Below are 25,993 nucleotides of genomic sequence, written 5' to 3'. Positions count from 1 at the left end.
CTAGCTTGGTCTAATGGTGGCCAAAGGGCTATGAGAAACCATGGAACCCCAGCAAACTGATAGCAGTGCTGTCCACTGGAACTTCCCGACAAGATGGAAATGTTCCTTATCTGCACTGTCCATTCTGTACATGTCCCTAGTGCAGGGGTGGGCAACCCCTGGCATGCGTGCCAAACATGGCATGCCAATAACTTTTGCTGGCACACGAAACCCTCTCTTATAATCTTCCATTTACAATTTTTTTTTCTTAATATCGACTTTCTTATTTTTCATATAAATTCAGTGTAGGTGCATCTTAGATAAATAAATAATTTTCCATAACAAGTTATCTTAAAGACCATAGACATGGATTGACGAGAGAGGGGAAGAGCAATTTCTATGCCTCTGCCTGAACTCTCCCTGCCTTCCTAGATCCGACCAGTGTTTTGGTTTCATCCACATATGCTTGTGAATCTTTGTTCTCAGTGATGAATTTTGTTAAGTCTCATAATAGGAGTAGCCTGACGGATGGAAGTAGTAGCTCGTGCATATCTCTGAGGGTCACGAAATATAAACCTGACGTAAAATCTCTGTCATCAGTGATGCAGCAGCAAAAGTCCCACTGATAATATCAAACGGCGTCATAAAGTTTTCTGTCGGACTCTCAGTGTACATGTAGACATTAAAAAATAAATGTCTTTTTCATCATCATATACTGTGTTTTTGTCGCTCGAATGAATTTTATTATTTCTTCAAGGTTCTTCACATACGTACACCTTAAGAGATATCAAGTAGGCATAACATGTTCTCAAAGTTAGGGTTGGCACGCAGAAGAATTTTGAGTCAGAGATTTTGCTGGTTTTGGCACGCACTCACAAAAAGGTTGCCCACCCCTGGCCTAGTGAGTGCTTGAAATGAGGCTAGTGTGACTGAAGAACTACGTTTTTCATTTTGTTTAATTATAATTAATTTAAATGTAAACAGCCACATGTGGATATAGGCTACCATATTGGGTAGGGCAGGTATCAATTTCATTTAAGCCAGAACTTTAAGTATAAAGATGAAAGAAAAAGGGAATGGTTTGAGAACTGTTTCAATAGAAGAATTAAGGGAGGCATGTTTTTAATTTTGTTAATTATAAATAAAGCACTATTATTCTTTTAGACTTTTGAAAAAGGATGAACTCTCATTTGTAATGATGGCAATGATAATAATACCTTACAATTATATATGGCCTTTTTCTCTCCAAAGTTCTTTCATGGCTACAATTTGATCCTCACAACAACGCTGTCATTTAGAAGACACGTAATAGTATCTCATTTTACAGATGAGGAAATTGATACCCAAATGTTTGCCCAAGGTTTCAGACTTAATACGGTAATGAAGTAGTAATTCAAATTAATCACCTCAGACTTCATTTCTCCAGTCCTCTTCACACACAGCACAACCTCCCATCCTTCTTCCTATCTAACTTCATCATGGAAGTGGTAACACATTACATAAAACTCCTAAATATGATAATAGGGAAGGTGAGGAAAAGTAAGGTATCGAATAATCCACCAACTAGATAAACCCTGAAAGAATCAAAAGTTAGTCACATCTCTTATGAAAAAAAGACAGGAGTAAGCCCTGACTGGTGTGGCTCAGTTGGTCGGGCGTTGTCTTATGCTGAAAGGTTGCTGGTTCAAATCCTGTTCAGGGCACATGCCCGGGTTTCAGGCTCCATACAGGTAGGGTGCGTGCTGGAGGCAGCTGTTTAATGTTTTCTCTCACAGCAGTTTCTCTCCCTCTCCCTCTCCCTTATCTCTTTCTAAAAATCAATTTTAAAAAGAAGAAAGGAAGGAAGGAAGGAAGGGAGGGAGGGAGGGAGGGAGGGAGGGAGGGAGGGAGGGAGGAAGGAAGGAAGGAAGGAAGGAAGGAAGGAAGGAAGGAAGGAAGGAAGGAAGGAAGAAAGGAAGGAAGAAAGAAAGGAAGAAATTAGAAAGACAGAAAGAAAGAAAGAAAGAAAGAAAGAAAGAAAGAAAGAAAGAAAAGAAGAAAGGAAGAAGTCAGTTCCATATGAGCCAGGGGTGTCACAGCTGGTACTTGCTGGACGAATTCTTTGAGACAGCATTCTCAGCAGCGTTTTATTGCTGAGAAAGTTACTAGTCTGAGATTACACACCTATCAAGTGGCACAACCAGATTCTGTTGTACAGCTCCTGGCTGTTTTCAAGAGTCACGTTCATGTTCAGAGGAAGAGAAAGATTCTCCCCCACTTCCCACCCTCCCATAGCCACCGCCACTGGCATACCTCATCTCGGGGGATGCTACAACGTGGTTAAGCGTGCAGTCCCGAGAGCCACTCAGACTGAATTTGAGGTTCAGATCTAACCTTGTTCAAGGGGTTTAGTGTTTCTGAATCTCAGTTTCCTTGACTGTTTTACAAGATTTTGAGGTGGATTAAATGAGATAATGTGTGAAAACTCTTACTACAGGGCCTGGCACAAGTGCTCAGGGAACAGGAGTCATTAATTTTTTCACACACTATGAAGGCGCTGCAGACTCTGTGGGCAATTCTAAAATAGGAATTTGAAAACTGCTTCAGACAAAATAACATTTTTGCTAAAACCTACCAAGTGGACAACCTCTGAAGGACAAAGGACACTCGGACATGTAGCGGAGGTTGGAGACGACAGGGGTAGGACCGTGATGGAGGCAGGTGATGCCTTTGCTCAGAGAGTCCCAGGAGCTGAAGCGCTGGTCCTGCCTTTCATCTCCCATGAGGCAGATGCCAAACCCTCTCCTGAGCTCCAAGCCCACATATCAAGTCCTCATTGCCTCTCCCTACGTGGATGTAATCCTATATAATAAAAGCCTAATATGCTAAATGTCCGACCGTTCATTTGACTTTTCAACTAGTCTCTATGACGCGCACTGACTACCAGGGGGCAGACGCTCTGACTGGTAGGTTAGCTTGCTGCTGGGGTCCAGCCGAGGGACTGGGCAAGATGGGCTGGACATGCCCTGGAGCCCTCCCACAGTCCCTCCCCGGCCGGCCAACCTCCCGTGGTACATCCCCAGCAGGCCGGCCCTGATCAGTCGGGTCTGGGCGAGACAGGCCAGACACAACCTGGACGAATCTGTGCACCAGGCTGGTTTCAGCCCGATCCCCACAGGCCAGGCCGAGGGACCCCACCGGTGCACGAATCCGTGCACCTGGCCTCTAGTACTTATATAAAGAGCCAGCATTCCCCAAAGAGAACCCATTCACTCATCCATTCAGTCACTCAACAACTATTTACAATGCACCTGCTATGTGCCAGGCGTGGTTCTCATCATCAGGACACAAGGATGAACAACATACCCCTAAAGCTTACTTCTGGTCGAGGGAAACAGACCATAGTAAACAAATGCCTAAGAATTTCAGACGATGGCAAGTACTATAAAGAGAGAAAAGCAGGGTGACTGATGGAGCGGTTGTGGGCTGAGGGTATGGCAACTGATCCGTTAGGGAAGGCCTCTCGGAGGAGATGACGCTTAAGCTGAGACCTGACTGACAAGAAACGGCCAGTCTGTGAGGGCAGAGTGTCCTGGGCAGAGGCACAGCAGATGCAAAGGTCCGGAGGGAGAAATGAAGTTGGAACGTTAGAGGGACTGAAGGAAGGCCACGTGGCTAAAGCCGCAGCGCTGGAGAGGGCTAAGAGATGAGCTTAGAGCAGACCAGGGCCCGATCCCGCAGAGCGTGTGTCGGCCATGGGGAGGAGTTCATCCTAAATGCAGCGAACGGCATTTCGATGTTACTAAGCAGGGGAGCATGAAATCTGCTTTGCCTGTAGAAAGATGATTCCTGCCCAGGCCGGTTTGGCTCAGTGGATAGAGTGTCGGCCTGCAGACTAAAGGGTCCCGGGTTCGATTCTGGTCAAGGGCATGTACCTTGGTTGTGGGCACATCCCCAGTGGTGGGTGTGCAGGAGGCAGCTGATCGATGTTTCTCTCTCATCGATGTTTCTAACTCTCTATCCCTCCCCCTTCTTCTCTGTATAGAATCAATGAAATATATTAAAAAAAAAAAAAAAAGAAAGAAAGAAAGATGATTCCTAACCCTGGCATCCCCTTGCCCAAACATGTAAGTGTAAGCACACGAGTGCACACACCAGTTTCTCTTCCGAGCACCGTCTCTTTGCCAGTTCTGTCAGGTTGAGTCTCTCCCACCCCCATGTAATCTGTTGCCAAATCCTACCGAATCCGCCTCAATCTAGTGTTTCTGAAGCTCCTCTCCTCCTTGCATTCCCACTCCATCACCCTAATCCAAGTCCTTAGCACGCCTCACTGGAAGTCCTTCCACGGCTCTCTCACTAGTCTGACCCTCCCACTCCACATGCCACGGCCGGAGAAACCCTCCAGAAGTAAAGTTCTGCCATGTCAGTCTTTTGCTCAAGAACTTCCCGTGGCTCTTCACTCTGCAGCAAGGAAGTTGTCATTCTCTATCCAGGGTTTTAGACCTTCTGCGTATCCTGAACTGCTGTTCTCTCCATACTTGCCTACACTCATCCGGCGCTTTGGCCAAATGGTCTCCTTGCTCTTCTCAGAACATGCCTTGCTTTTTCTTTCTTTTTTTTTTTTTTATTAATATATTTTTATTGATTTCAGAGAAGGGAGAGAGCGAGAAACATCAATGATGAGAGAGAATCATTGACCAGCTGCCTCCTGCACGCTCCACACTGGAATGGAGCCTGCAATTCAGGCATGTGCCCTGACTGGGAATCGAACCGTGACCTCCTGGTTCACAGGTCGACCCTCAACCACTGAGCCACGTCAGCCAGGCATGCCTTGCTTCCTGGCCTGAACGGATGCTCTGATTATATCTGTTGAGATCCTATCCTGTTCAGTCTCCGGAGAGGAATGCTACCACCTCCGCGAGGCTTTCTCCGCTTTCTGAGTAGCTGGGACCCTCCTATGGGATTCTCTCTGAACCTCTCAGAAGCGTTTCTTACGCTGTTCTTTGTATTCCGGCTATCTTTAGGTCCTTGCGGAGGATGGCTGAATCTCATTCATTTTTTATGCTTGTTAGTCCCTAGCAGAGAACACGGCGTGCAGAAGGTGTTTCATAAATATTTGTTGAATGAATAAGTGAACACATCGATAATTACACCTAAAATTTGTCTTTAGGTGGCATTGCTCAGTCAGATGATTGGTGAAAATTATGAATAATCACAAGAGGGACAGAAGGGTCTAGCCCTTTCATCTTCACGTGGCATTTAACGGCTTCTGGGAAACACACACAGGCCTGGAAATAGGTTCCCATCGATGGGCACGGAATGGATGTGAGAGAACGCCCCTTGGGAGCCGCTGAAAAGCATGTACTGCGCTCAGTGCCTTAGGACACAGATTCCGCGGCCCTGGTTCCCACTCCCCACAGTCCTTCAATCCCCGAGGCAGGCTTATGGGAAATAATGTAGACCCATTTCCCTTAGCAATTAATTCTGAGTTGAGCAGCTGCATTTTGGAATAAAAGAAAAAAGTCCCAGCTGATTCCCTAATTCTTCACTGCTCCGTATTAGCAACCAGGTAACTGTATTCATGTGCTTCCGTCCAGGGTGCGGGCGAGTGCGTTTATCCCACGTGGCTTTGCTTGGGAAGGAAGGTGCCGAATGAACTCCCTCGGGGAGCGAAGGCTTCTATTTGTGCAGAAAATGGGCACAGCGTTTGCTTGGGGAGCAGGGCAACCTCGCCTCACTCACTGCCTTTTGCTTCGTGCACTGACCTTGACTCTCCTTATGAAAGAAGGTAACTCGATGCCCCGCTGTTAGTTAAGGCATCCACATTGTTAGCAACTGTTCAGTAGCAAACCAGCCGCTGTTGACCATGTCTGAGAACCACGAAGTGCCCATGAAGTGATGGCGCCGTGTTGGTATGTCTTAGTTAAACCGCCTCCTCCTGGGAGAGTCGAGGATCCCCCAAAGTCTCAGGGAGACACGTGGCCTGGACACTCCTCAGCATGCGCTTACCTCGCCCCGGACCCTGGACGGCGGCCCCACGAGTCCCACCTGCCAGCAGGCCTCCTGCCGACCACAGGCTGCCTACAGCTGTGGTGTGAGTAGCAGGTATGGTTCCCCATCATCGTTTGTTTTCTTTTTTCACTTTACAATAGGAATTTATTCTGCAATATGAAGTCCTCAGAGCATGACCTGAGGAAGGGAGTGAAAGCTAAGCTCTCTAATTCTGGTTTCTATGCGCATGGGGGGGGGTGGAGGGGGGGGGAGAGGGAAGAGAGAGAGAGAAAGAGAGAGAGAGAGAGAGAGAGAGAGAGAGGGAGAGAGAGAGAGAGACACTTTATTACCAAGAGTTCAGGTAACTAGCTTTCACCAGCCTCTAAGACTCTGTTTTCTGTGAACTAAGGAAGGCCTGGCCTTCCGGACCAACTATTGTATGACTGCCCAGGGTCCAAGAAAGAATCATTTTTTGTCTTTTTAAAAAAATGTTTTTATTGATTTTTTTTTTTTTTTAAGAGAGGGGAAGGGAGAGGGAGAGAGAGAAGCATTGATGTGAGGGAGAAACATTGATTGGTTGCCTCCCACATCCACCCCACTGACCAGGGATTGAACCTGAGCCTGGGCATGTGCTCTGATGGGAACTGAACTGGGACCTTTCGGTGCACAGGACAACGCCCAACCAACTGAGCCACACCGGCCAGGGCAAGAATGTTCTTTTTCTTTTCTTTTTAAAAAATATATTTTTATTGATTTCAGAGAGGAAGGGAGAAGGAGAGAGAGAGAAACGTCAATGATGAGAATCATTGATCGGCTGCCTCCTGCATGCCCCACACTGGGGATGGAGCTCACAAACTGGGCATGTGCCCTGACCAGGAATCGAACCGTGACCTCCTGGTTCATAGGTTGACACTCAACCACTGAGCCATGCCAGCCAGGCAAGAATCTTCTTTTTCAAATAATTTTTGTCTGTTTCTAAGAGAGGTGATGGGAAGGGAGGGCTGTGAGTGCTATGCTTAGCAATGAGTGTGGCAGCTGCTCTCCTGCCCGAGGTTCTCCGGGGGAAGCAGGAAGAGAGTACATGTTTATTAAGAGACATGGCTTCTTGAGGTCAGAGTGCTGTCATGTAGCTCAGGAAAATGAGGAAAAAAACACCATCTCTGGAAATCACAATGGCACAGCCACTGTAGAGAAGGAACATGAACACTGGGGTACAAACCCCAGTTCTGCTTCTAACAGGTAGTCCTGGGCAAGCCACTTCACTTGCCTGGGCTCAGTGTGCCTACCTGTAAAACGGGACAACACTATCCGACATGTGGACGTTTTGCCCAAGTTAAAGGGGATGGCATGTAAAGCCCTGGTGTTCTCACGAACAACGTGGGGACATGGGGCAAGACAGAAGAACTGGGGGATGGGTAAGCGAACAACTAAAAGATTCCCCATGACCTCCCAAAGGGCTCTGTCTTTGGCCCTGTCCTGCTTAATTTGTTTGCTTTAGTTTAAGCTATTTTTTAAATCTCATCCTGTGGATGTTACAAAATTGGAAGAGGTGACCATCAAATGGGGAGAAAAAAAGCCTAAAGCAGAAAATCAAAATGTTGATTCTAACAAAATGAATTTTAAACTCCAGGTTGCCTACATAGCAGCAAGTGTTAAAAAAATAAAATCAAAAAGAAGGGAGAGAGGAGAGTGGAGTGGAGAAGGAGCAGGGAAGAAGGAGTTCCCGCTTCTGAGACGAGGTGCTGGGAAAATCCGACGTACTCGTAAGTTGTACCAAGAGAAGTATGGCGCCTACGGCAAGAGCGGGGATAGATGTCTGTCATCTACGGAGCAAAACACCAGTTCCGGATGCCTCTCTTTCCAAGGGACACAGACAAAGCGAAGCGCATTCAGGAGAGTGGCCAGAGAGAGATTTCTCCCATGACCTACAAGGAACTCGGGATTTCTGCTTGGAGGATGTGGAGGAGAGAAGTCAGAGGGACCCTACGAGTTGTTTACAAATATGGGAAGGGCCGCGTGGTGTTAAGGCAGTGAGACCAACTCTACGCCCTCACACACGGAGCTGGGAGCTGCCCGGGCCTGGTGCTGCTCCGGCCGGCGACTCCGTGACTCCTCTGGGGAGTTGTCAAGATGCTGGACTGGAGGACCTCGGGGCTCCCTCCGCCCTCAGTCGCCCAGACCTGCCACTGACCTCGGAGTCACTGCCGGTGCCTCCCGCCCCGCCCCGCCCCACGGAAAGGTCCTGCCGGATAAGTCCAAAGGTAAATGCTTTCAGCAGCATACAGTGTTTTTATGACTTACTTTTGTAAATCTCTGAGTCCCGGGCAAGCACTGATTTCAGTCAGCAGCATGGTATGATGGAAAGGGCGGTGGATTTGGAGGCAGACTAATTTGGGTCGAACTCCAGCTCTGACACTTCCCTATTTCACTTGAAGCAAATGACTTGATTTCTCTGCACCTCACTGTATGCACCTGGCAATGGTAATACTTCATTTAAGGGTTGTTGGACGGCTTCAATCAGATGCCATAGCTCATAGATTCCAAGATGTATATTTGCCACATTGTAACAGCTCTGAAATCCAGGTGAATTTCGACAGCGATGCTGTGCCATAGTTTAGCTGGAAGTGGGTGCTTTTCCTTTCATAGTGGCGCATAAAGCAATGTAGGTCTTACAAAAATCAATGGCAACTTATATTCAGAGGAATACACTAACATATACTAAACACTTAGCACAATAAGCGCACACAATGAATGCTCAAGACAATGTTAATTTCATTCTTCCTTTTCTAGACAATGGCTTCATAACCCCTTGAGGACAGGGAGATCCTCAAGAATTATTAATTAGATTCTCAACATGAAAAATTAATGAGGTTTACACCAGATCCTATGGAGGATTCATTGTATTCTACACACACACACACACACACACACACACACACACACACACCACACACATACTACATGTATGTGTATACTATAGATAGATAGATAGAAAATCCCTTCTCATCCCTTTCCTGTGGCCATGTACGATTTCTGTAACTGCCCACCTCTGCACGCTCAGTATATTTAGTCCAAACATTTATTGAGCAGCAGGGCCAATGGTTTTAGCTGCATCTTAGGAAAGGATATCCCTGCCGCCACCAACACTACTCCCACCTCCCAAACAATCACCCATCACGGAATATCTTTGTCAAGTTTAATATCCTTTAGATAAGACTTCTGTCCTCTTCTGGTGCTCAATTCACGATGCTTTACTTTGTCACAAGGAGCATATAATCAGCGCAGCGCTGCAGGACGTGGTCAGTGCGGGAAATCTTCCCTTAACCTGGCTGGCCCGGAACGTGCTCATCACGGAGGCTGTCTGCAGTCGGACTCTGGTGGTAAGTGTGGACTCCTTTCTCGTGCAAGATCACATCTAACCCTTTATAAAGCTGTATCAAGCCTGTAATCTCGCTGCTATTTTGTGTTAGTGAGTTACCCAGGTTAATGACACAAAACGCCCTTCTTTATGGCGGCCTGACATTTAACCATTGCATGGTTACAGGTATATGTATATACAGTATATCTTATCTTACAGCAATATCAGGAATTCCTTTGCTAGCTCTTTCTCTCTTTCCCTAATCCAGCTCTCCTGGCCCGGGGAGGGTCGCTAAGAGCCCGGGCCGGAAGATGTGCAGGGGCAAGCCTGGTTGTGTTTTGCTGGAACCAGCAGTTAGCTCGCTGGGCAGTGTATATTGGGGGCCCATTATGTACCTATCACTGTGTTGAGTCCTAGGACTAACTAGAAAGAGAAAAGCTAGACCTTTGAGGCATTTATCTTCTGGGCCAGACACGGGACAGAGTGATTCGGAGCAGGGCTTCTCCTGAGTGACTGACACTTACTGACGAACCTGTGGTCTCCATCCCTCCGTGAGCCCCTCAGTGAAGACACAGCCCACGCACCTGTGACCACAGCGGGCAGCAGCTCTGCCAGGAGCCCGCCCTCTGCTGCTCCCACCGGGGTCTGCGCAGAAGTCAGTGTGTTTGTCCCCAAACCTACTCATGCTAGCTCTCCCTAGCATCATCATTACACAATTTAATTAAACAACTTACAATTCTGAAATATGAGTGCTAGTGAGACAGCGGCATCTACAAGATCTACGTTGCATGTTTGGAAAGGGCACATTCACGGTGAGTTGGTAAAAGATGTGCTGTCCACCGGGGCACGGGCGAGCCACTGCTCACCCAAAGTCACTGTGAAAAGCCACTCAGGGGTGTGGCTTCTACAGTCAATAGGACAGAGTGCTAATGGAGGCCCTACACTCACAGGACAAGGCCTTGGCTCCATATCAACAACTTGAGGGGTGTTTTAAGTTGAAATAAAGGATTAAGGAAGGATTCTATCATGTTGTATGATTCCTGCTTTAACTGCCTTGTTCAGCTAAATCACCAACTATTAATTGAATGGGGCATAAGAGTTTCTACTGTTGCCAACATAAGAATGTGTTCAGAGCCACAATACAGGTGCTACGGCCAACAAAACGACTTCTTCCAGGGCAAGAGAGGGCTTAGGACAGGCACCCTGGCGAACTGTATGCCAGAGAGACTAGGAGTTCCTGGGGAAATGAGGGAAGGCCAGTCACTCCCGGGGGAGGGATCAGAATGGTCACATAAGTCAGTTTTCTGGACTTCAGAAATCAAGATAGCATAGGCATAACTCTTTACTTGGCCATTACTGCGTGCTCTTAAGTAAACTGTCCGTATCTCAGTGTCTGAGCCTGTAAGATGAGGATACTTTGTGTGCGCCTCAAAGGCTGGGGTAAAAATGACAAGAGATGACCTTTCAACAATCACGCATCAATAAAAGCATGTGCCCAGTTATCTTAAGGCTTCCGGGAGCGAGGGGATGGGCACGCTGCAGATGATTCTGGGGATACAGCACATGTGGCACCTCTTCTAAGCATCTCCTGCCTCTTCAGCAGGAGAAGATCCAGGAGAAGGGAAGGCCTGGTGGAAGCCCTCGGGCTGGGCGCCATGTCTACTCTTGAGCCAGTGGGAAGCAGGCTCGGAACAGCCAGCTCTCCGTATCACACATCACAGCTCACCAACTACTTCCAATGGAGCTCAGTTAGGTCTCCCAACAAACCCGCAAAATAAGTCTTACTACAACCTCCATTGTACCGATGAGGGAACTGGGTCCCGTAGAAGAGAAGCGTAGCATTCAAGGTTGTACACGTGATCATTAGAGAACAACACAGGATAATGCCAGATGAGGTCTAGAATTCTGGCCACCTTATGCCAAATTCTGTGTACTTTCCAGTGCCCCAGGGGCCATTTAGTTCACAAACCAAGCTGTGGTGTCTTGCATTTGTTCATCCGTTAAAAGTTTTCATAGAACAAGATGCTTCAACTGATAGCTACAATGAGGGCTGGAGGATATCAGAGATTTCAATTATCCTGCTTATCTTCTCCCTCCACTACCAAGGATAATCAGGAGCCAGCACTAGCAGTTTTCTGAAACTTTCATTAATTTTAAATAAATTCATACAATATAATTCCCTTTATCCAAATTAAAACTTCCTTGTCTTTTCAGTTCCAGGCAAATCCTCACATGCGTTGGAGCCCGTCTGCTGATTCCCTCTAGGTCTTCTGTGTTCTACTTTGTCTTATTTGAAATGAAAGGACCCAGCACCGAATTCTGATTTTAAGGTGAAGTCATAACACCAATGCATATCATTAAAATGTTTAATTGTAATTACAGAAATAGTCAATGCCAACTTATGCGCACTGTATTATTTTCTGCATTATTCTTTATCCCGTTCTCAGAGTTAATGCAGCCCATTATCCCTCATTCATTCTCTGCTGCTGCACAGAGCAGATGTCCCCATTGAGCAATCCACAATGGATTCAAGATCTTTTTCCTGAGCACTTACAAGTGGAGTAATTCAGAGCCCGTCAGTGAGCATGAGCTGTTTTGACGGTTCCTTCCAGTGTGCATCAGCCTCCACTTGTCTACATAAAATTTCAAGGAATCATATTAGAGATGGAAAAGGACAGTTCATTTATCAAGCCTGCCCACTCGGCCTGTAAAAGCATGCACAGGAAGAAATTCCACCAGTTCATGCTATTTTAATGATGCTTATTAATAACTAGAGGCCCAGTGCATGAATTCATGCACAGGCGGGGTCCCTAGGCCTGGCCCGTGATCAGGGCCGACCACGTCCTGGCCAATCGGGGCCTGCTGGCTGGGGGGAGAGATGGGGCACTGGAGGTTGGCCACTGGCCCCGAAAAGGGAGCTGGCCCTCAGCCCCCCTGGGTCCGCCACCACCCACTCCTGGTTCTCCATCCCAGCCCAGGGCCAAAGGCCCCAGCAAGGTTGGGAGAGGAGGTTACCAGGCCAGGTGCGGAAGGAACGGATGCCAAAGGCCAACGCTGCCGGCCGGCCCGGAAGGCAGAGGTTGGCTGTGGGAGTGCACTGACCACCGGGGACAGCTCCTGCGTTTTGTGTCTGCCCCCTGGTGGTCAGTCTGTGTCATAGTGACTGGTTGACCAGTCATTCTGGTCATTCAGTCCTAAGGGTCTCTTAGGCTTTTATATATATAGAAACTTACAATTGCTGTTTATTTTATGTGGTTCCATCCTAAAGTCAGTTAAGATGTGTGTGTGTGTGTGTTTTGTAAAGCAATGTTTCTTTTCCAATAGGGAACGGGGGCTCAGACAGCAATGCCACCAGACCCAACACCAGTAGGATGAAAGCACAGCATTCGATTCAGGTCAATAAATGTCTCCGAGCACCAGCCACTTGGAAGGCAGGAACCCTGCTGGGGGGACATTGTTAAACCTGGAAAACTCGACTGAGACGGGTGAGGAGAGCCTGCCCTGCCCTCCTGTTATCACCTCGCAAGGTATTCGTGATCATGAACACATATAGCGATTGGATTATTCCAGAAAAGTACAAGATGGCATGCGACAAGGAAACATTTGTTTTCTTTGAAATAAAAGGGCCTGGTGCCAAATTCTGATTTTTAAAGTGAAGTTATAACATCAATGTGTGTCATTAAAGTATTTTCTTGTAATTACAGAAATAGCCAATGCCAAACGATGGCGCTGGATCTAGGAACTCAGAGACTTTGTGAGGAAAGGGACATTGGAGCCAGGCCTTGAAAGATGAGCATAAAGTCCAATGACAGAGATTGGGAAAAGGGGACTTGAGCAAAGAACCAAATCATGCAAAACCAGGTCTTAGCCAGGTCTCCATCTTCCACGGAGCTGAGCACGTACATTCTCAGTGCAAGCGGATGAAGTCCACGCGCAGATGTCTTTAAACAGGGAAACCCTAGCTACCAGAAATAACAATCAGAATACACAGACTACCAGTCATGAACATGCTTATGGAGACGGGACAGAATGTTTTAAATTAGGACGGTCTCAAAACGATTCAGACATCCTGGTATTGGTAATGTCCCAGCTACACAGTACAATTTCCACCCAAAGCGTAGCTGGATAAATGACCCACCGCCCAGCATCTTAGCACTGCTGAATACCACACAGTGCAGCTCAGAACTGATCCTTTGTACCATTCGGCCACCTGAGGGGTTCGAAGGCCCTTGTTGAATTGCCAGACAACCACAGATTCATCCCTGACTACACTGTACAGAACAGAGGGTTCTATTTTCTTATTCCTGAAATAGAAATATGTATAAGTGCAGACCAGGAAAATGCCAATATATGCTTATGATTCTATCCTCCCTCACCGCCTAACCCCATTAATCTCTCCCCACCCCCACCTTCCCTCTGAGATTTGACAGTCTGTTCCATGCTTCCATGTCTCTGGATCTATTTTGCTCGTCAGTTTGTTTTGTTCATTAGATTCCACATATGAGTGAGATCATGTGATACTTGTCTTTCTCTGACTGGCTTATTTCACTTAGCATAATGCTCTCCAGATCCCTCCATGCTGTCTCAAAGGGTAAGAGACCCTTCTTTTTTACAGCTGCATAGTATTCCCTGGTGTAAATGTACCACAGCTTTAATTTCAGAGAAGAAGTGAGAGGAGGAGAGAGAGAGAAACGTCAATGATGAGAGAGAATCACTGATTGGCTGTCTCCTGCATGCCCCCTACTGGGAATAGAGCCTGCAACCTGGGCATGTGCCCTGATCAGGAATCAAACTGTGACCTCCTAGTTCATAGGTTGATGCTCAACCACTGTGCCACGCTGACTGGGCTGTACCACAGCTTTTTTATCCACTCACTTACTGAAGGGCACCTGGGCTGTTTCCAGAGCTTATTCATTGCAGTGCAATTTATATTCTTATAATTAATAAGAGTAGGTATTTCTCCATTTTAGCCAAAGAATCTAATCTTTGAAAACACCATTATCTGCCAATAAATTACCACAGTAGTTAGCTACTTTATGCCAATAAATTACCACAGTAGTTAGCGACTTCATACCACCTTTCATAAAACCATTGGTGAAGAAAAAGGTGACTATGGAAGGCTTCTAGTCCTTCCATATTCATCCCCTCAAAGACCGTTGCAAATGCCGTTTCCTGCATGAAGCCTTCCCCGTCCCTTCCGCCAGCATTCCTTTTACCACCAACTTATTCTCTTTCTGGACTTTACCGCTGTTTCTTGACCCACCGCTTTATGCTTTATAATTAGTTGTGTGAGCACCTATCTCCCCCCATCAGAATAAACGCCTCTTCCAGATAAGAAATCAGCCTTACTCATCCTGCATTCCCACAATGCCAAGCTCACTTTTCATGGCCGGACACACAATAGACATTCGACGAATGTTTGTCAAATCATTTCATCAGGTCTGAGAGACCTTAGTTTGATGTACTTTAATTTTTTTTAAAATTTTCCTTTGTACTTGCCCTGGTCTGTGTGATCAGTACCCAGACTCAGGTGCACCACAAGCCTTCGTTCGAGCAGCACCGTCTCTGGTGGGACCTGCAAAAGTCCTGCTGTGAACAGACCGGAGTCTTGACTCGGTCACATTGGCCTTCCTCAGACACGGCTCTGGAACACTCTGGAGTCAGAACTGACCTAAGTTCCGATGGACTGGTTCGCAAGCTCTGTGGCCACTTACGCATTGTATGACTTTGGGCAAGTTAAACTCTCCAGGCCTCAGTTGCCTCAGCTGTGAGATGAGGCCGCTCAGAGCACCTGTCTTGGGCTAAATAATACAACGCATGAAAGGGTTTATCTCAGCGCTTTGCACATAGCAAATACGAATTAAATATTGCTATTGTATCCTGCTCATAAAATAGAAATAATAATGTAAGTCCTTCAGGGTTGTTATAAGGAATAAATGATGTAACAAGCAAAATGTTCCCCAGCACATCGTTTAAAGTCTCCTTCACTCCTATGTGCCAGGATAATGGCTACAATCGACTGAGCACCTATTACATCCAGGTAACAGGTAGCAGTCGCTTCAATATGGCATGCCATCTAATTTAATTCTCATAATAGCGATTGAAATAATCATTATTATCCCTATTTTATAAATGAGTAAATTGAGTTTCAGACAGAATAAATACCCAGACCAAGGTCACACCAATAGTTGGTGACAGATTATTCCAGAAACTAAAGGTAAGAGGGATTGAGGAAAGAGGAAAGCAGAGGAAGAGGGGATAGGCAGAAACTCCTCGAGAAGCTCAGCATTCCCATTTATCCTCGCCCCCATCCTTAATTCCAGGATTGTGTTTCCTTTTTAGTCTCTGCGATCCATGTCACTACAGCCTCACTGACACTATTCACCGACTCTTGCTTTTTAAAAATGTCTGAAATGATATCACTCATCTAAGAACTAACTCTAATACACTTCGCTCTCCCAATTTCTTTCCTGGCTATAACTTTGCTATGTGTTCCCATGGTCTTATCTCAGCGATACTAATCCTCATCCATGAAACATTTTAATTTTTAATCTGTTATCCTTACTTTCTTAGACTTCCATAATAGACTTCCATCAGCTATGTCAAACGCATTTGTTGCCAGCTACATAGAAGGGAAGATGGTCCTTCCATAGTTCCTACTGAAGGTAATCCAGTTTTATACCAAGTTTTATACCCTACCCCCCTCCTTTTGCCACAGCGAAGATGATGAGAGGTGTGCTTCTGACCCTTGGGCAATGCCAACCACAGGCTGGTTAGGGACCTAAAAGATAGGGCAATGAAAAGATGAGTTGGATTGATTAGGTTCTTTCTTGGGAATCTGAATTAGGGAATTCTGAGAGAATGAAGCAATTACCAGGATGAAGTACGAACGACAGAATGTAAGGAAAGAAGCCATGGTGGAGAGGGTACCGTTCTGGATATGGGGGTCTTAGCAAGTAGAAAAGCAGCACTTGGGTAGCAGCCACAGCTGTGCGGCTGAGAGAGCTTGTTCCGAGTAAAGCTAGACGACCACGCAGCAGGAAGCACACACACCGGGAGAGAATGAGGTTGTCCCTAGAGCTGCCTCTGTATCGGAAACATTTCCAACCTGATTTCAGGCTCCCTCGGTGGCGTTCTCACAATCAGTGCTGCTTTTCTAGAGGAAACTATAGTGGGTCAGTTCTTTGCGACCAGAGGGCCCTTTTCTAGAAGGTTCAACATGTAAAACCTTTGGTAGAAGAGGAAGTTAAGTTGCATTGCCCGTCTTTGCTCAGATGAGTCAGAGCTGCAGATTCCCGGACGCAGTAGTTTATCTGACTCTGCCGACTGCCCAGCCGTCCTCAAAGGTGTCTCCATTCCCCCGGTTCCCGGGAGAGAAGAAACTTCTCTTCAGCTGCTACCTAAATGTCAAGACGAGCTTCACCAACTCATGTATCATCTGTGATTCTTTTTTTTTTTTTTTTTAAATATATATTTTATTGATTTTTTACAGAGAGGAAGGGAGAGAGATAGAGAGTTAGAAACATCAATGAGAGAGAAACATCGATCAGCTGCCTCCTGCACACCCCCTACTGGGGATGTGCCCGCAACCAAGGTACATGCCCTTGACTGGAATCGAACCTGGGACCTTTCAGTCCGCAGGCCGACGCTCTATCCACTGAGCCAAACCAGTTGGGGCATCTGTGATTCTTTGACATAAAAAATAAACTCTTAGGTAGGGAACCACGAGGTCTAAGAATGGAAAACACGACTAAAAACTTTAGGGTAGAAAAGGTGGACATAAGAAAAGCGAGGCTTCAGGGATATACAAAATACTTAGTGATGAACGTGTACTTTATCCTTTGCTACGGGGGAGAAGAGTGAATCCCCTACTGTAAAAAAAAAAAAAAAAAAAAAAAAAAAAAAAAAAAAAAAAAAAGCCTTTTTTTCTGATGTGGCACATAAGGTTGTATAATTAAAGATGAACTGTTATTCTTTTTGTATTCTGTTCCATTTATAAATAAGCCATATTTCCGTGTGAACTGTTTACGCATTCAGCAACACTTGTTGATCTGTTTCGCCTTGTGACAGGCATTAGGGGTACAAAAACGAGAGACAGTCCCCACCATTAAGGGGGAACAGCCCAGAGGAGCAGAGGCGCTCAGGACAGGATAGAAGGCCACCCCAGTGCAGGCCCTGTGGGGGGCAGTGGAGCAGACACAGGGGCGTTGAGTCTGAAAAGCACCCCAGAAAAGATGCCCAGGAACAGTCTTGAAGGAGCACTGGGGGTTGGCTGGGAAAAGCCGAGGCAGAAAGATGTTCCCGGGAGAGGTGGCAGCCTCGGCACTGGCTCAGGAGCGAAAATCCTGCCTTCTTTAGACATTTGTTGCCTTAACTACCCCAGGATGTCACAGATTCTATTCAGTAATTCACCAATCCAGGCCTCCTTACAAGTATGCCTTTGACCCACATTCAAAAAGTTCCTTGTCTATAGACGCTTAGCAATTTCCCCCCTCAAATATATACCAACTACACAAGCACCAAGGGTAATAGAAAATCCAGTATATCTAGTATTAGACCCCCAAAAAGCTACCTAAGGTTCACAAGTTTCTGTTCTGGCTTTGCTTCTGTCAGCTGCCATTACTGTGAATTTTGAGTTTATATTTTTGTTCTTCAAGAAAAAGAGTGGCTGGCCGGGGTTGCTCAGTGGTTGGGCATCAACCTACAAGCCAGGAGGTCATGGTTTGATTCCTGGTCAGGGCACATGCCCGGGTTGTGGGCTTGATCCCCGGCACGGGGCATGCAGGAGGCAGCCGATCAATGGTTCTCTCCCATCATCGATGTTTCTATCTCTCTCCCTCTCCTTCCTCTCTGAAATCAATAAAAATATTCTTTTTTTTAAAGAAAAAGAGTGATTATATTTTTTTATGGAAATTACTAAAGCTCTCCAAAGTTCTAGATTAGAGACATTTTGAATCTTTAAGTGAAGAGCATAAAAATACTCTTGAGCCCTGGCGGGACTCAGTTGGTTGGGTGTCATCCTGTGTGCCGAAAGGCTGCTGGTTCTATTCTAGGTCAGCGCGCATGTCGGGGTTGCAGGCTCCATCCCCGTGGGGGGGCATGCAGGAGGCAGCCATCTGTGTTCCACTCTCACATCGATGTTTCGCTCTCTCTCCCTCTCCCTTCCCCTCTCTCTAAAAACCAATAAAAAAATCTTTTAAAAAGTACTTTTGATAATTACTTAGGTCACTAAAAATTAGATTGGAATAATAATAATATATAGAATATGCTTTTCTTTCCCTTTATAGTTTAGCATATCAATAACCAAACATGTCACATATTTCTACAGAGTATATTCTTACATTCTAAAAAGTTTGCTGGTATACCACTTCCCAAACCTATTTCCCATCTTTACAGTTAATAACACATTTCTCTTATGTATGTACTTCTTAGGATTGTTATGAAGTAAGCAAGATATCCAACGTTAGGAATTTTAAGCAACCAAGAATAAAGGAACAAAATAAGTCAAAAAATGTTATACATGGCCTTCAAATTCTCTTCTCCAATTAAAAAATAATTATATCTTATATACATATTATTTTTTCAGATAGAAATAAGACCAATTCAAAGAGTCACTGATTTACTAATTGTCAAAGCAGCCTTGAGCTGGCCTCCCTTGCCATAATAGATTCTTAAACATGGTTAAAGAACTTATTCTGAGGATCTAAATATTGTATTAAGAGCTACCACATGAAATTTTAAAAATACATAGCTTTTTAAAGGTTTGGCCAATCACAGAAAATATGATTAATGAAAGCATCCTTTATTTTCTACCCTTTCTGTCCCACTCATGGCCACAATTCCAAAGCAGCTTATTACTTACATCCTAAAGGTATATGCAATGGATCTATCATCATATCAGCAAGTCTTCACCAATATTCTTCAGGAGTGGCATATCATAAAGACTGTCAAAAGCCCTGGCATCCCCAAAAGCATAGTGTTAAACGCACAGCATATATCATCAACACTACAGTTGCTTAAACTGGTCCCTTGCAGCCACAAAAGAATACTAGTATGTAAGCGTGATACACAAAGAACAGCAAGGTTTCCATGAAAAATCAGTGAGATGGTGAAGCTAAGAGCTGTACCCAGTGCCATCCACTCTAAGTTCATATTATTACACAGGAAGACATGCATTCACAACAGCCTATTCTTTTGAAAATGGTTTTCAGTCTCCTTGCACGTGAGCCTGCATGCTGACTGGCAAATTTTCTAAAAATCCATAAATTAAAATCTCACTTTTTCCTATGGCACTTTTCACTTCTAAGTATTAACATAGTTTGGATGTATAGGAATGAATCCCATATATCCACAAAACTCACAATATTTGCAGTTTGGTAACCATGGTTCTTTAATTGGGCCTTGTATAAGGTGACCAGAAGGCCAGATGCATGGAAGATCCTATTCATAGAATCAGAAAATACTGAGTAATAGTCGGTGGGAAACTTAGAGAGGATTTAGTTCAATCCCTTTATTCTGAAAGAGTCCAGAAAAGTAGAATGGGAAGTCTGGGTCAGAGACTGGCAAACCCAAACCAGAAACTGGTCCAATGGGCTTTGTAAAAAAGATAATTATTAAATTAGAATTGGGGCCCAGACCATGTGGCTCAGTGGTTGAACGTCAACCTAGGAACCAGGAGGTCACATATCAATTTCCGGTCAAGGGCACATGCCCAGGTTGCTGGCTAGAGCTCTAGTGGAAGCGGGGGTGGGGGGAGATGCTGGAGGCAGCTGATCAATGATTCTCTCTCATCACTGATTCTCTCTCTCTCTCCCTCTCCCTTTCTCTTTTTCTAAAGTAAATAAATAGCATGTCAGTGGATGAGGATTAAAATTAAATAAATTTTAAAAAATAAAATCTTACTGAAATTTATAAAAATCTTACTGAATCTCTCTCTCTCTCTCCCTTCCTCTCTAGAAATCAATGAAAATATATTTTAAAAAATTAGAATTGGGGAAATGTCTCTTTTTTTTAATCAACATGCTAAATCTAAGTCTTTAAATAAAGGGGCAAAACTAAGGCAATTATTTGAATGCCATGTCAACACAATACCTTTCCCCTGACTATCATGGTGACTGTCTCACTTCTCTGCCTCTCATCGGCGGAGACTTGGCCTAACGGGAAATGTAATCAGCTAGCCATCTCGCCTCTTATTTTCTTGTGAGTCATGTAACCTCATTCAAATAGAACCTAAGAACAGTCATGTTCCTTCATTCACAGGGCTATTATAAAAGAGGACTAAGCAGATATCCCTTTAAAGTGCAATGACATGTCCAGGCTTAAAAGAAATAGAGAACATTTCCATTTTACATCTTATGCTTATGTCTCTTGGAGGGAAAAAAAAACAACAACACAAAATTCCCCTCAATGGAACTACATGCAGGCCCCGGCCAGGTGGCTCGGGGTTGGTTAGAGCATCCTCCTGATACACCAAGGTTGTGGGTTTGATCCCTGGTCAGGGCACATACCAGCATCAACCAATGAAAGCAGAAATAAACGGAGCGACAAATCAATCTCTCTCTCGCAAACCAATAAATAAAAATAAAAACGAAATGCCAATGCAGTGTTTGGAACCAAGGGAGCTGGGGATGCCTGGCACATCGGGTTGATTTTACCTTCAGCAGGACTTTCCTTTACACACAGTTCCGCACATTGCCCCTTTTTAAATGTCATCACAGTCTTCATTTGTATTCCCCCAGGGTTCAGGGTGACCTGGATCGCTGCTGTCTGGCGCCCCAGTCACGTTCCATCTTCCCCAAGCGGGTTCTTGTTTTACTCACGCTGTAACTCCCCACTCAGGTGACTCCACTCTGGATTACTTTTCCAAGGAGCCTCAGATTCCTCCCCCACAGGCAGCTCCCCATGAGGAACACTTTGGGGGGCAGGTGGTGGAAGTGATCAAAGACTTGCAAATGCAGTCAAGGCCATAGAGGGCAGCGGCCACAGGTGCCAAGTGCAGATGATGAAGTTGACGCGACAGAGTGGGCAGACTTCACTTCCTGAGCCGCTGGGTGCACAGAAATTACTTTTATTTTGCTCATCACAGTCTTTTTTAAAATCCTCACCCCAGAATATGTTTTTATTGATTTTAGAGAGAGAGCAAGGGGGAGAGGGAGAAAAAATAAAACATGGAGCTCAGCCTGTGTAGCCCAGTGGTTGAACGTTGGCCCATGAACCAGGAGGTTACTGGTTTGATTCCCGGACAGGGCACAGGCCCAGGTTGTGGGCTCGATCCCTAGTAGAGGGGGTGCGGGAGGCAACCGATCAGTGTTTCTCCCTCTCGTCTCTCGGCCTGGGATCGAACCCTCAACCTTTTTGGTGTATGGGATGATGTTTCAACCAACGGAGCCACCTGGCTAGGGCTCATCACAAGACTTAATCACACACCCTGTGTGGGATCCCAAAGTATACGCACCAAACCCATGATTTCTGTGTGGGTGGGCACGTCAGTCTTCCTTTTAAACTGCTAAATTAATCTTTTAAAAAAAAGATGGATTGATAACAATACAGCACTTCTGAGTACTAGAGAAAGACAATGTTGAAAAGGGTGATACAAGCATTAACCCAAATCTGCCTCCAAAGAAGTGACTGGCATTTCAACCCTACATTATCTCCAGACCACAACTGGGGGTTTGGGGGGGGGGGGGCAGGAGGGGAAGGTATTCCTATCTTTTATCTCAATGAACCAGTAAGATTTTATTTTTTAAAATTTATTTAATTTTAATCCTCATCCAAGGACATGCTATTTATTTACTTTAGAAAAAGAGAAAGGGAAAGGGAGAGAGAGGGAACCATCAATGCAAGAATGAAACATTGTTTGGTTGCCTCCCACATATGCCCAGACAGGGAATGGAACCCTCAACCTGGGTTTGTGCCCTGACAGGGAATCGAACCTGAGACCTTTTCGTGTACGAAGGATGCTCCAACCAACTGAGCCACACAGGCCAGGGAGAAACCACTAAGATTTTTAAAAACTCAGCCAAAAGGTCACCCATTAAAGAGGTTTTAAAATTTTTCCCCCTGATATATGTCCTTGTTAGGAGAAATGGGAAAGCCATTTCATAGAGTCTTTGGAATTCCAAGATGGCAGTGATAATGGTGGTTTCCTGCAGGTGAGCCTTTTGTTTCAACTAAGAACCATGGGCTGAGTGAGGAGACCCCACTGGCCAGGCGCCCCTCCAATGCCCATCAGGGTTTAACAGCACAGAGGTTGTCACATGAGTTACCCAGTTACCCTGTATAACAGGCCGGCTCACAGCCTGTGTGAAGTTCTCTACTGGTGAGTGTAAAGGGTTAGCAGATATTATTTATGTCTCTGTTGTACTGTGTAGAGAGACGGGGGCTCTGGGGAGAAGGAGAGGGAGCTTCGTAGTGTCTTTGGAAATGCTGGACTATGTGAGCGGAAGTTGGCTAGGGCAAGAACTCAGCCACAGAGGGAAAAGACAGTTAGCTTATGTTACAAACTTTAGGTCAATTATTTATACAGCTTCATGCCTGCATGATAATACCTGCATGCTGTTCCATGTATGGCATCAATATTATTACCGTTTGTTTAACTATGTGGTTAATATTGGTTATAACACCAAGACAGCAAGCTCCCTGAGAACAAAGGCACATGGGCCTTGCTCTTCCCTACATCCTCAGTGCCCAGCAAGGTGCCTGCTGCATAGTAAGTGCCCCTAAAATAGGAGCTGGGCCCTAGCCGGTGTGGCTCAGTGGATAGAACGTTGGCCTGTGGACCAAAGGGTCCCAGGTTTGATTCTGGTCAAGGGCACGTACCTTGGTTGCAGGCCCCTCCCCGGCCCAGGCCCAGGTTGGGAGGGTGCAGGAAGCAACCAATCGATGTGTTTCTCTCACATCGATGATTCACTCTGTTTTTCCCTCCCTCTTAAACTCTAAAAAAATCAATGAAAAAATACCCTCGGTTGATTATTAAAATTAAATACAATATGAGTTGAATAAACAAATGAATATAGGAATTAATTCACGAAAATGCATGTACACTTGCCATGTTTGTGTCATGTGCCATGCGCAGGGGTGAGTGGGCTGCTGGGATCCAGCACAGCAAACAGAACTCCAAAAGGTGTCTAGCTTGGGTGCCCGAGAGCTCGGTGTGCAAAATCAAAGGTAGGCGCTGGGGCCAGGGCCGGGGTGCTGCCATAGGACCCTCAGGGCACTCTGAACCCCAGGGTGGGCAGCTTCACTGAGCCCCCTCAGATCATCGCTGATCTTTCTTGGGCTTCAGTGTCTTCATTGAAACTCGATGAGTAACCTTTCTTTCCCCTCGCAGTTCTGAAATTCCAACATGTTTGGAAGATCCCTAGATCCTAAAATCTTGCCAGCGACAAACCAAGTAGAAAACAATTAAGTTTTAAAACATGAAGTTCAATTCTATTCCAAATGAAACATTCTATGGAGGCGGGGGCGGGAGAGTAGCTTCACGCCAGATCCAGGCCAATGAATATCGGGCTGCATCCTTTCCCACAGCCAGGAGCCAGGAGCGGGGTTCCTGGGCCTCCACGCCAAGAACATCAGTGTTCCCAACCAGGGCCGCCTCCTTGCTTCCATCTCCAGCGATCACAGGGAGTCAGTCTGATTTCAGTTGGAATGGAGGAGGCATGGCCTCCAGACTTCTGCAGAATTTTTGGACAAGTAGCAGAGTCACAGAAAACCCAGAATCAGATAAGAAAGGGAAATTCCCCCCCAGAATTCAAAGAGGGCCTTGAAGCAATCACTGTATGAGAGCAGGAGAAAGGAAAGCCACAATTCCAGAAAACAAGCAGACATTTTTTTCTTTAAAGATGACTCCCAGGCACTGATTTTAGCCCTCTACTCCGACCTCTCTAGATGTCACTTTAAAAAGCAAAAGGTTTTATCCACAAAACCACCAGTGAGTCAACAGCCTTTGCATGCTTACCCTCATACACACAGTAAGATATTTACTCTCTGATCAACAGCAATTGTAAGGACCCCTCATTTAATCTGTAAAAGCCACAGTCAAAATCTTTAAGCCCAAAGTGCAATTTACAGATGTGCCTCATGTCCGGCCTGGCCCGGAACACAAGGTCTGCAATAAACTACTGGAACGGGCGGCACATTTTCTCACCAAGCATCTCACATTGACCTTCTTTTAAAAAAAATCTGTACAAGTGAGGAGGAAGGGGAAAACCTAAGCCCTCCCACCCCATTCTCTGAACAAATCGGCCAATAAATCTACTGGGAAGGCACAAGAGAGAAGGACAGAAGCCAACAGGTGGAAAGGCTTTTTGTTTCCTTACAGATGCCCCGACACTTGATCTGGGTCCCGATCTATTGGACTCAGGGTGTCCCTAATGACGGTTTCATGATCAGGATGGTGATGATCAGGAATGACGAGAACCCTTCCACCGGTGATGCCAGGCGTTTCAGACAGAATGGTCTGTCCCCTCCCGCCACATCCCAGGGAGGCGGACAGCGTCCTGGGTCAGCTCTCCCGGCTTTACAGATGGGGAAACCGAGGCACGGAGCACCCCTCAGTGTAGAGCACCCACCCCCAGAGCCATCCCCGAGCCTGGAAAAGTTTCTGGCTTGTCTGGGGCAGAGTTCTGTTGCTCTCCCTTCCTGCCGGCTCTGCCCCAGAGTCTGGGCGCGGGATGCGGGTTGGGGACCTCCCCTTCGCAGCGAGCTCTCCCCGGCAGTGCATGGGACCTCCATGCACACGCACACGCACACGCACCCACGGCACCCGGGCACCCGGGCACACAAAGCTCCCGCATCCTCCGCCGGCAGCGGGCAGAGCCGGGCGGCCGCGCTCAGCCCGGGGACGCGCAGCTCCGGGCGCGCAGGGCCTCCCCGGGCTCGGCTGGGGCGGCTCTGAACCGGGCTCTGCCCTCCTCTCCTCTTCCCCCCCTCACGCCCTCCTCCCACCCCCTCCACCCACCCCTTCCCCCCCACCCACCCCGAGGCACAGATCGTGTTGCTGGGGTTCCCGAGAAGAGGGGCCACCCCCAGCCCGAGCGCCCGCGGGAGCTCGCGGCGCAGGACCGCGCTCGGCGCAGCGCAGGAATGAGACCCGCTCGGCGGACCCGCGGCCGCCGGGAGGGGACCGGGCGGGGATCGGCGGGGCGCTTACCTTGCTCACGAGGAGAAATCCTGGAGAATCATTTCAGGGGCCGAGGGGGAAAGTGAATGAAGACAAAAAGAGACCCTTTTCCTGCAATCCCTGGCCTCCCGGTAGCAAGACACCAGGACAACATCAAAGCAACTTAGGGGGAACACTTGAGGGGCCTATTGTCTGCTCCGCTCGAATCTGTTTGCCGCCCGCCTCCCCTCTCGCGGCCGCCACACTTGGTACGGCCCAGGCATTCATGCCAAGTAGCTTTCACACATGGAAGCTTGTCTCAAGCAATTGCTGACAAGCCACAAACAAGACATTCTCCCTCCCTCCCTCCCCGGCGCCCCCTCCTCGGCGCCCCCTCCACCTTCTCCTCCCCCTCCCCCTCCTCCCCTCCCCCCTTCTTCTGAATGCAAACCCAAACTCTCCAGTGACAGGCCGGCTGGCAGCTCGGCCGAGCTGCGCACGCACCCCTACCCCCCCCCCCCCCCCCCAGCTCAGCTAGCGGCTGCTGAGCCGGAGGAGTTGGGAGCCGGGGAAGCCGAAGCCGAGTG

General features: G+C 46.7%; 1 protein-coding gene across 1 annotated transcript in view; it reads right to left on the bottom strand.

Moving 5' to 3' along the window:
• The window catches only part of BCL9 (BCL9 transcription coactivator), a 100,689-nt gene extending 74,943 nt beyond the window's left edge, over positions 1 to 25,746 (bottom strand). The window contains exon 1 of the mRNA XM_036343394.1: positions 25,458 to 25,746. The gene's annotated coding sequence lies outside the window, so the exon portion shown is untranslated. The remainder of the gene's footprint in view (positions 1 to 25,457) is intronic.
• Between the last annotated feature and the right edge of the window lie 247 nt (positions 25,747 to 25,993).

The sequence above is a fragment of the Myotis myotis genome, unplaced genomic scaffold, assembly GCF_014108235.1.
Source record: "Myotis myotis isolate mMyoMyo1 unplaced genomic scaffold, mMyoMyo1.p scaffold_m19_p_18, whole genome shotgun sequence".
Classification (NCBI taxonomy): domain Eukaryota; kingdom Metazoa; phylum Chordata; class Mammalia; order Chiroptera; family Vespertilionidae; genus Myotis; species Myotis myotis.
The sequence above is the reverse complement of the archived record's forward strand: the minus strand, read 5'-3'. Positions and strand labels throughout refer to the sequence as shown.